Here is an 11,785-nt window from a genome sequence, read left to right as displayed (position 1 = left end):
ATTATCGCACTTTTTCGGTTTTTCGAAATTTTCGATATCGAAAAAGTGGCCGTGGTTATAGTCCGATATCGTTCATTTTAAATGACGGTCTGAGATGAGTGCTCAAGAACCTGCATACCAAATTTCATCAAGATACCTCAAAATTTACTCAAGTTATCGTGTTAACGGACGGACGGACGGACATGGCTCAATCAAATTTTTTTTCGATCCTGATGATTTTGATATATATCTATCTCGATTCCTTTATACCTGTACAACCAACCGTTATCCAATCAAAGTTAATATACTCTGTGAGCTCTGCTCAATTGAGTATAATTAGAAGGTCATCACCTTTTAAGTCCGCTTTCATTGTGCCTATTGTGTTGGTTATACCTTGACCTATGTCCTTTAACTCTATTATTTGTGTTGTATTTATTTTTGCATGATTATCTATTTGATTCTTTTTAATAATTGAGATATCTGGCCCTGTATCTACTATAAAATTGGAAATTGAGTTATCTAGTGATGTTCTTGTAGATATATAACTGTTTAAATATAGGTTTAGTAGTTTAAATATAGATATAGTGGAGTTTCCTGGTTTTCCTGCTGAGTTAAACTTCGCAAGTTGCGAGTCTGGTTGTAAGGTCTGTTATTGTTTTGGGTTTGTGACCCTCGGTGGGAATTATTACTATTATTGTTGTTTGTTCCAAAGTTGTTATTATATCTCTGTTGCGGTCCAAATCTTTTACCTCGGTAATTTCCATAGTTGTTACTTCGGTAACCCCCACGGAAATTACTCCGGTATTGATTTTGTTGCCGTATATTTAAGATTTTATTTGAGCTACCCGTTATTTAGGTACAGCTATTTGTAAATTTTGAAAACGCATCGTTCATTGTTGTGAACGTTCCTGCCTGCATAATCATATTTACTTTCTCGTTCGAGCAGTTCTTACACATAGCTTTAACTGCTGCTTGGGTTGCATATCTGGTTGCCAAGTCTGGATTTAAGCCATCCGAGATATATGCTCCCTCCAAGGACCTAGTTATTTTTTCTATTTCCGCTGTGTACTGATTTGCAGTTTTGCTGCGCTGTTGGATATTTAGGAGTTTTGCTGCCAAATCCTCCACTGATTTGCCTTTTATTGCCGTTCCCAATTTTAATTTTATTTGTGAAATAGTAGTTTCGTTGCTAATAAAGTTTCTTGCAGTACCTTTTAGCTTGGTCTTTATCATGGTTATAGCTAAGGCTTCAACATTGTAATATGAGTGCAATATGACTGTGTATGGTCGGTATTTAAATATGCATAAAAATGCATTCGCATAGGAGGTCATGATGCACATGCTGAAATACATTGGTATAAAAAAGGACGCGTGGCACTTGAGGACTGCCGCGGTTAAGCTATTGCATATTATCAACTTATGCAATTATAATATTTATGCAACATTTTGTTTTCTTTGATATTAATTCAAGTTTTGTCTTAAACTTTAACTTTAAATTTAACTTTAACTTTAAAGTAAGAATTTGTTTGTACGATATGGTTATCAAATGAAAGATGTTAATGAGAATTTTAAAAGACTGGGCTTAGTTCTATAGGTGGACGCCTTTTCGAGATATCGCCATAAAGGTGGATCAGGGTTGACTCTAGAATTTGTTTGTGCCATATGGGTATCAAATGAAAGGTATTTTAAAAGGGAGTGGACCTTAGTTCTATAGATGGACGCCTCTTCGAGATATCGCCATAAAGGTAGACCAGGGGTGACTCTAGAATGCGTTTGTACAATATGGGTATTAAACGAAAGGTTTTAATGAGTATTTTAAAAGGGCGTGGGGCTTAGTTCGATAAGTGGACGCCTTTTCGAGATATCGCCATTAAGGTGGACCAGGGGTGACTCTAGAATGTGTTTGTAAGATATGGGTATTAAATTAAAGGTATTAATGAAGGTTTTAAAAGGGAGTGGTGGTAGTTGTATAGGTGGTAGCTTTTTCGAGAAATCCCCATAAAGGTGGACCAGGGTGACTCCAGAATGCGTTTGTACAGTATGGGTATCAAACGAAAGGTGTTAATGAGTATTTTAAAAGGGAGTGGGCCTTATTTCTATAGGGGGAGGCCTTTTCGAGATATCGCCATAAAGGTGGACCAGGGGTGACTCTAAACTTTGTTTGTACGATATTGGCATCAAATGAAAGGTGCTAATGAGTCTTTTTAAAAGGGAGTGGGCCTTAGTTCTATAGGTGGTCGCCTTTTCGAGATATCGCCATAAACCAGGGGTGACTCTAGAATATGTTTTTACGATATGGGTATCAAACTAAAGGTATTAACGAGGGTCTGAAAAGGGAGTGGTGGTAGTTTTATATGTGAAAGCATTTTCCAGATATCGACCAAAATGTGGACCAGGGTGATCCAGAACATCATCTGTTGGATACCGCTAATTTATTTATATGTAATACCACGAACAGTATTCCTGCCAAGATTTTAAGAGTTTTTTATTTCGCCCTGCACAACTTTTTCATTTTCTTGTACTTAATATGGTAGGTGTCACACCCATTTTACAAAGTTTTTTTCTAAAGTTATATTTTGCGTCAATTAACCAATCCAATTACCATGTTTCATCCCTTTTTTCGTATTTGCTATAGAATTATGGCATTTTTTTCATTTTTCGTAATTTTCGATATCGAAAAAGTGGACGTGGTCATAGTTGGATTTCACCATTTTTTTATACCAATACAAAGTGAGTTCAGATAAGTGCGTGAGTTAAGTAAAGATATATCGATTTTTGCTCAAGTTATCGCGTTAACGGCCGAGCGGAAGGACAGACGGTCGACAGTGTATAAAAACTGGGCGTGGCTACCGATCTCACCCTTTTTCGCAGAAAACAGTTATCGTCCCAGAATCTAAGCCCCTACCAAATTTCACAGGGATTGGTAAATTTTTGTTCGACTTATGGCATTAAAAGTATCCTAGACAAATTAAATAAAAAGGGCGGAGCCACGCCCATTTTGAAATTTCCTTTTGTTTTTGTATTTTGTTGCACCATGTCATTACTGGAGTTGAATTTTGACATAATTTACTTATATACTGTAAAGATATTAAATTTTTTGTTAAAATTTGACTTAAAAAAATTTTTTTTTCAAAAGTGGGCGTGGTCGTTCTACGATTTTGCTAATTTTTATTAAGCATACATATAGTAACAGGAGTAACGTTCCTGCCAAATTTCATCATGATATCTTCAACGACTGCCAAATTACAGCTTGCAAAATTTTAAATTACCTTCTTTTAAAAGTGGGCGGTGCCACGCCCATTGTCCAAAATTTTACTAATTTTCTATTCTGCGTCATAAGTTCAACTCACCTACCAAGTTTCATCGCTTTATCCGTCTTTGGTAATTAATTATCGCACCTTTTCGGTTTTTCGAAATTTTCGATATCGAAAAAGTGGCCGTGGTTATAGTCCGATATCGTTCAAAATTTACTCAAGTTATCGTGTTAACGGACGGACGGACGGACGGACATGGCTCAATCAAATTTTTTTTCGATCCTGATGATTTTGATATATGGAAGTCTATATCTATCTCGATTCCTTTATACCTGTACAACCAACCGTTATCCAATCATAGTTAATATACTCTGTGAGCTCTGCTCAATTGAGTATAATTAGAAGGTCATCACCTTTTAAGTCCGCTTTCATTGTGCCTATTGTGTTGGTTATACCTTGACCTATGTCCTTTAACTCTATTATTTGTGTTGTATTTATTTTTGCATGATTATCTATTTGATTCTTTTTAATAATTGAGATATCTGGTCCTGTATCTACTATATTATTGGAAATTGAGTTATTTAGTGATGTTCTTGTAGATATATAACTGTTTGAATATAGGTTTAGTACATATATTTTTCTATTTACTGATCTTGAAGTGGAGTTTCCTGGTTTTCCTGCTGAGTTAAACTTCGCACGTTGCGAGTCTGGTAGTAAGGTGTGTTATTGTTTTGGGTTTGTGACCCTCGTCGGGAATTATTACTATTATTGTTGTTTGTTCCAAAGGTGTTATTATATCTCTGTTGCGGTCCAAATCTTCTACCTCGGTAATTTCCATAGTTGTTACTTCGGTAACCCCCACGGAAATTACTCCGGTATTGATTTTGTTGCCGTATATTTAAGATTTTATTTGAGCTACCCGTTATTTAGGTACAGCTATTTGTAAATTTTGAAAACGCATCGTTCATTGTTGTGAACGTTCCTGCCTGCATAATCATTTTTACTTTCTCGTTCGAGCAGTTCTTACACATCGCTTTGACTGCTGCTTGGGTTGCATATCTGGTTGCCAAGTTTGGATTTAAGCCATCCGAGATATATGCTCCCTCCAAGGACCTAGTTATTTTTTCTATTTCCGCTGTGTACTGATTTGCAGTTTTGCTGCGCTGTTGGATATTTAGGAGTTTTGCTGCCAAATCCTCCACTGACTTGCCTTTTATTGCCGTTCCCAATTTTAATTTTATTTGTGAAATAATAGTTTCGTTGCTAATAAAGTTTCTTGCAGTACCTTTTAGCTTGGTCTTTATCATGGTTATAGCTAAGGCTTCATGATTATCCTTGATTTGGTCGAGAACATCTAGGGCATCTAAGAAACTGTGCAAATTTTCAGGCTTGCCATCAAATTCTGGCAGCACTGATGAGGCAGTTTTGATGAATTATACTACTGTTTGTGCCATTGCGACGGCTATGAGTGGGCTACCTGGTGGTTTATGTTCCTTCACTGATGAAGAGTGACTTAAAGCTGGTGATGGGGTGTGGTTTCGGGAAAGTTCGGTTCGAACTGAGCTAAAATCAACTTAAAGATTTTCTTCTACTGTAGTTGGTATCGGTGTTTCTATGTTGTATCTTGCTAAAGAGGATACTAATTTTCCGCGTACGTGGGAAAAGAATTGGTAAGCTTCTGTTTGATGTTCTTTAGTGAGTATTTTATTTACTGTATTGATTATCTGTCCTATATTATTTAGGGATCGTGGGATCGTGTTTAAATGTTTAACTATAGTTTCTGGCTTTATCGTGGCGTTTTTGTTTATGCATTTGTATGCTTTTTCCGCTTAAATTTTTTCTTCAGATAATTTTTCGTGAATTGCCTGCCATTTATTCATTTTTTTTAAATGCGTTGTTGTACATTATTTGATTGTATCAATTTACTTTTATGTAATTTTTTATTAAAACTGCAAGTGTGACAATCAAGAATGTAATTACGCATGCAAATATAGTTAGCCATTTATCTGGATTTTCTTCTTTATTTTCTACACGCGGTTTTGGTTCATATGTGATTAATTTATTTGCAGAACTTTTCTCAGTATTTTCTTTGCCAAATTCATAGCCAGCTATCGCTATCATTACGCCTTGAGCTATTTTAGTCCACCAAGATATTTTAGTGCATTTTCCTAGCCATTTTCTATCAAATTAAATTGGAAAACATTATTATTTTTTTCTTTTTTTATTTTTATTTTATTTCATTTTCCTTAATTCTTGGATTTTTTCTTTCAATTTAATCTTATCTGCTGTATTTGTTATAACATTTAGAGTTTTGTAAGTTTCAGCTATTTCTTTTCTTTTCTTAAATTGTCTACCTCCCCGCTTTCTTCTTTGGATTTTTGGGGCAGGTACTTCTGGGATTTCTTCTGTTTTAAGCAATTTGTTCCTTCGCCGATACTCTTCTATAGTGATCGCTTTCGGACCTTGCTTATCGGCTTTATTTTTTAAGATTTTTTCCGAAATTTTTATAAAATCCTAGATTGTGTTTTCACACTTCTCAAATATTCTATGGAATTCCTCCTCTGTTGTTATTTCATTCATAACCAAGAAATAACTGACACTTATATGTGTCAAAAGTTAACTGAATATTTTATAAGACGTCTAAACATTCCAATTTACTTATTAATTCAACAATCACTCTATAATTTAAATTTTGGATTTTAGTACCATTTATATTGTTTAAATGTCCTGGATTGTTACGAAGGCTGACTTTGCCCACCAGTATGAATACTCGCTTAAATTTGAGCGTTTACGTCAATAGAATTTTTCTTTTTTGCCTTACTGGTAAGGAATCCTGAATTTTACTTTTTCACTTTTAGGCTTGGCGGAATTTCTAGTCAGTTAGATTATTTTGGCAGTTTTGCCGATAGTGATCTAAACTGGCAAGATCGCCATGTTGTGAGTTGTTTGTAAAATTAAACGAAAATAGAAGTTGTGAAAACTTGAGCTGACGATTTCCAGACATAGTTTTTCTCAGGGGGGGTTAGAAATAAAAGGCAATGATTAATATTAAAAATTACACTAGTATTTTATTTCAAAAGAATGTGCAATAGAAAAATGAGAAGTAGAGTTTAAAAAGCAAACATGCAATTGCTACAGGTTTACCTTTTAATATATTCGGGGAATCTGCGTCTGGCGGTGAGATCGCTGGAGTGACCTTTTTTATGGTTTTGAAAACTTGTTGTTTAAAGGAAGAACTTACGAGCGTGCGTATACTGCTGCGGCTTTAATCCAAGTGATCGAGTCCCATTCCACGCATTCCGTTTAGCACCAAAGCTAACAGGCCTTTGGCGGGGTAACTTACCGAAACGTCACTTTTTCTTTTAGTATAAGTGCTAAAGGCCGTAACAAATAAGCGGTTTTGTATTAGATTGCACTAGGGTGGCCGACCCTTAATTTTCCTTTGGGGTTAGCCTGCTGGCCTAAACATGCCGGCCCCCCTTGCGGTACGCAACCTCGCCTTGCCCTGCTGTTAGGATAGACAATGTCTAGAGGGAGAAAAATGAGAGATTTGTAGATGGACAGACCGTACGCATGAGTTCAAAAGTATAAAATATTATTTATTACAAAATTCGTTATTTAAATTCAAATTCAAAATTAATTATTTTTTTTTTCTTTTTGATATTTATATCTGCGACATTTTAGGCGCGGTATACTCCAGAGAGCACAAATCCGAAGATTGTGCTTGGCGCCAAGAGTGGACCGAATGACGCAGGCAGCACTTGGTTGAGCATGATGTCGGCATATACGTCTGCCCCGAGAATTAGACGAACTGGCGGGGCGACGTAGAATTTTGGATCGGCGAGACATATGTGCGTGTACACAGTCGTTATGGCTGGATCCAGGTTGTGACTAGGCGCCACTCGGTGGAAATGTGGTGTGACGACGGCATGGGTCGCAATGCGTTTGTTGTCGCCGTGCTTCCCCCGCAGACACACCATACAGCCTATCTAGGTACCCACTCCAGTTTCGTCCAGCCGCAGATCCCGGACCAAGTCGGCCGATATAACGGTTGACGGCGAAAAAACATCGATTAGTGCTCGAACCAAGTGAAGTCGTCCTCCAGCTTCAATTTTCACTATAGCAGTCGGCGGAAGCGATATCATGGGCCGCAGTACTGGTCCAGCGACGGGGCCCAGCCCTATACGTCCACTGCGGAACGTTAGCGGCGTCCTTAGCTGGCGAGTGGCAATGACTCCTCGAGAATCGGCGGAGGTTAACGTAGAGCGAGGCAGGCTAGTCGTGGTGGCTTCGTGACGGCGGCTTGTGTTGTTATCAGCCAGCTGGGGGCGTTGTCGTTGTCGGCGGCGACGGTCAGGAGATCTGGTTGACTGTTGGCTGAGAGTCGGAAGGGCAGTGGTTCCGATCTCTCTTTGGCCATGCTGGCTGGTTGGGAATAGATGTCCCTCTCCCTGGTTCCTCGGTCGATTTCCTCCGCCTCAATATCGGAGGCGTATAGTGACAACGCCCCTTCGAGGTTCTCGCGTTCTTCCTCCTCTACCTGTATGCTCCATGGCTTGTACGGCTCACGTGAGGCTTTGGTTTGCTTATCCACGTGAAGGGTGGTGTGGTGTTCCTCGCCACATCGCTGACATCTCCCGTTGCTTGTGCAACCAGCCGTGCGAGCGCCATGGGGAGGAAATTGCCACAGAAATTGCCCAAAAGTGCTTTACGCATCCGTTCCTCGGGTTTCTTAAAGCGATAGACTGGGAAGAGACGGATCGGGTGCCTAGCCGAACACAAATGGCATGGGACCTTGAAGTAGCTGGCCTTCTTTTCATATGCCCTGCGCAATTGGCCGTAACGAGTCATGATGCCTGCAATTAGACTCATTAAATCACATTATATACGTGTCTGTATAGATTATTTTTCAAAAAAAATATCTGGTTGTGGCTGAGTGAAGAGATTACCTCAAAATTTTGACTTATAAAATTTTTCAGAACCAGGTATACAAATTTTAGAAAAAAAGTTCAACATTTGGGGTTATCTTTGTGTCCCCTAGTGTATTTTAAATTGCAGAAACTTGTTATAAATTGTGGTGATGTTTGCTATAAACCACCCTGGGCTCCCACCAACAAGGTGCACAACTTTTCTGGATTAATGTGTGGACATTATTACACTGGTGGCTAGATCGGTTATAACACCTTCCCTTGTATGTGAAAATACACTACTCTTTCTCCTCATACGTTCGTAAACGATTTGGTATACTTTTTTAATTGGTATCTCATTGAATAGCAACGTCTTATTTGCTATTAACGACCTACCAGAATATTTGGTGCATTTAGCTTTTTGGCCTAAAATGGTGCAGGGTGAGTCAAGTGCTCATTAATTGCGGCCATGGTTGCCTTGTTCAGTTTGTACGGTAAGGCATTTCCTGAATGGAGAAATGTCATTATGAAAAAATCCACGAGGTTGTACGGTAGCAGAGCGGTATTTATTGTAAATTTATTTGTGGTGTCCTTTTACTATTATTTCTTTCTTAACAATCCAAAATATCAACGTCTCCTGAAACTAGTACAATCTTTTGCTAGAGAAGAAAAATTCACACCAGGCGCCTTGGTATATCGCAGCCTATGTCACCGCTATGGTACGATGAAGATTTTTTCCAAGCATGTTCTTAAATTTCTTACCATTCTTAGAGGCATAGCGCGCAACGCCGTTTCGATTTGCTTCATTTCCATGCCAATGATTTATAAGTTTTGACTGTGAAGTAGGAGCGCCTGGATAACCACCGGGCTTGGTTAAGTTCATTTCTGAGAAATTGCTCTGTAAAGCATTAATTGCATCATGCTGTCCTCTCATATAATCTAAGTTACTTAAATTGTTGGCATGTGATGCAGGATGCTGTTGCTGCATATTTTGTGGCATAGGCTGCTGCTGCTGTTGCTGGTGTTGTTGTTGTTGTTGCTTTTGCTTCATAAACGCTTGTTGTACATTTATTTGTGTTTGTAAATTTTGAATTTGTTGCTTATATTTGGAAACGGCATAATTTATCTGAGCATTAGTATTGGAATTGTTACCACCACGAACCAAAGACTGCTGTGCTGCTTGCAGATGCTTTATATTAGTTAATAATTGAGATAAAAGTACAAGCATTGATGATGACAAAGGCTCTGATAAAATTTGGCTAGACAAATAACCACTTTGCACAGCTAATTGAATTTGCTGTACAAGAAGGCGTAGCTGCTGTGCAGATGGCTGGTGATTGTTGCTATTAGTAGCTGCATTAACAGCTGCTGTAACACTATTGCTCTCAAGTCCCTGACCAAATACTAACGCTGCAGTATTCATATTCTGCTGCCCGCTTGTCATATTGTGTTGTTGTGTTGTATTCAGATACTTTTGCACTGGGTTTGGTGGTTGCATGGAATTAAGCGCTGCTAGATTAGAGTTATTACTGCTCGCGCCAACAGTGTTACCACTTATATGTTGATTCATAATATTCGGAGGGAATGGCATATTGGTGGCCTTATTGCCAGTTGGCGGGTAGCGTCCGGAAAGCTGCCACTAGGATTAGTATGCTCACTAAAGGAACCTAGCATTTTGTCTTCACGTCTTCTCCAGTCCATAGATATTGCATTAGCACATAATAATTCCGCTGCCTCTTCGATTTTCATATTAGTATTAATTAGTGCGCGTTCAACCTCTTCCTTTTTAAAGCCATATTCAACAAGAAGTCGATACTGTTTACTTTGTTTTATTAGATCGGTGTTTAGGTTACCCAAACCAACATTAATATTATTTATTTTTTGTGGAGCCTTGTTCATAATACCACTGTGAACACTCCAGTCGGTTGATAAGTCAGGTTGGCCATCATTGGAGGAACCTGTTGTACCCCAACCGCTTGCAATGCCACCAGGCATTTTATTTTGATTTGTATTACATGAAACGGAGGGATCGTTCCAAGAGTTTGCAGCACCACCAGCACTACCACCCATTTGGCTAATATTTGCATTGGGTTTATCATCCAACATCCAATTAATGCCAGTATTATGGTTGATTTCATCACCCCAAGAAGCAGTAGTAGTGTTTCGTGCACTGACATTTGGATTATTTGCATGTGCCCACATATTATTATCAGGTTTATGTTGATTAACCCCACCAATACCAACGCCAACTGCCGAACCGCCAAGCCTTCCCTGAGAAACACCAACACCACTAAGAGGATTGTTCGCATTGCTACCAACGACTGGCGCACTTAGTACATCACCTTGACTACCCAAATTGTTACCAGAGGCATTACCGAGTCCTACGCCCGTGTTTGTAGTATTTTGACTGCCCAACATGTTGCGTGTCAAATTTCTATTCATTGGATCTGTAATATCTTGCCAATGAGATGCATTACCACCAGATACACCACGAGATTGTTGTCCCCACAATGATGTGCCATCATCATAGTTCGTTATACTACGTCGTTGTGCAGGTGAAGATGGTTCACCCCATCCAGATATTTTTCCTACCAACGAACTAATGTATTTCAATCCGCCAGCGACCGCAGATGCACCCCAATGAGCATTCACATTACCGCTTACAGCACCAGTATTCATATTGTTAACACCACCGGGTCCCATACCAGTAACACCACCTGTGTTAACTACAGCACTGGCAGACTGCCGGTACCTGGTCCCATTATTTTATTCATAGTTGGCATTTGATTATGTGCAACGTTATGATGGTTGCAAATTCACATTTCGATATAGTGAAGTGAATGATAAAGTCGAGCTGCATGCACAGCATGAGCGCGAATGTCCACCAAAAGTGTTTAGGTTGGGCATTGTTTTGGGTGTGATAGCAGCTGTTGTTTTAGTTGGTCTAGCCATATTATTGCTAAGGAAATTATTAACAACTATACATGATCGTCGTGAATCTGCACGGTTTCGAAAAGGAGCGCATGGATGCTAAATGGGATACGAGCGAAAATCCCATCGACAAACAAGCAACTTCGACTTTCAAAAATCCAATGTATGCGGGCAAATAAAAAAACTCAAATGGGAGCTAGTACGGTACTGCTGCATATTAAATTTGTTCGAGCAGTTTTGGATTGTTCGAATTACGAATTTCTCCCTATTTGCCATACAATAAGACGTCAATATCGAGAGCTGCGTATTTCTTAAGAGTAGTAAAAAAAGAAAAAAAAAAACATCTGGTTTGGTATTGACTACAATTTTTTCTCCTCGTCTCTGGTAGTGAGTATATTTGTAATATCCGAAGATACATTTGCAAAGTACTTCTGCAATCCTTTTTAGGATCAGCGCGCGATCTAAACTTTATAATCACTGATAACACATACAGATAGTCGCACATGCATCCATACAATGTTCTAGGAGTGGAGCAGCAAAACGGAAACCAGAAATGATACCACACTCAGATACATTGGTAAGACCATATATTGTACGATTGCAGCACTTAGAGTTATGTAGATGGGAGGGCCCTACGTACCGCCCCTTCGACCTAAATATCTTAAGATAACCCCAACCACTACTCGGTTTATCGTAGTTTCCTCGTAGATCACT

General features: G+C 38.9%; 1 pseudogene; it reads right to left on the bottom strand.

Annotated features, from left to right (window-relative positions):
• Window positions 1-301: 301 nt before the first annotated feature.
• On the bottom strand, window positions 302-10,947 carry LOC137236272 (protein Gawky-like; annotated as a pseudogene).
• Between the last annotated feature and the right edge of the window lie 838 nt (window positions 10,948-11,785).

Source organism: Eurosta solidaginis, unplaced genomic scaffold (genome assembly GCF_040869045.1).
Source record: "Eurosta solidaginis isolate ZX-2024a unplaced genomic scaffold, ASM4086904v1 ctg00001429.1, whole genome shotgun sequence".
Classification (NCBI taxonomy): Eukaryota; Metazoa; Arthropoda; class Insecta; order Diptera; family Tephritidae; genus Eurosta; species Eurosta solidaginis.
The sequence above is the reverse complement of the archived record's forward strand: the minus strand, read 5'-3'. Positions and strand labels throughout refer to the sequence as shown.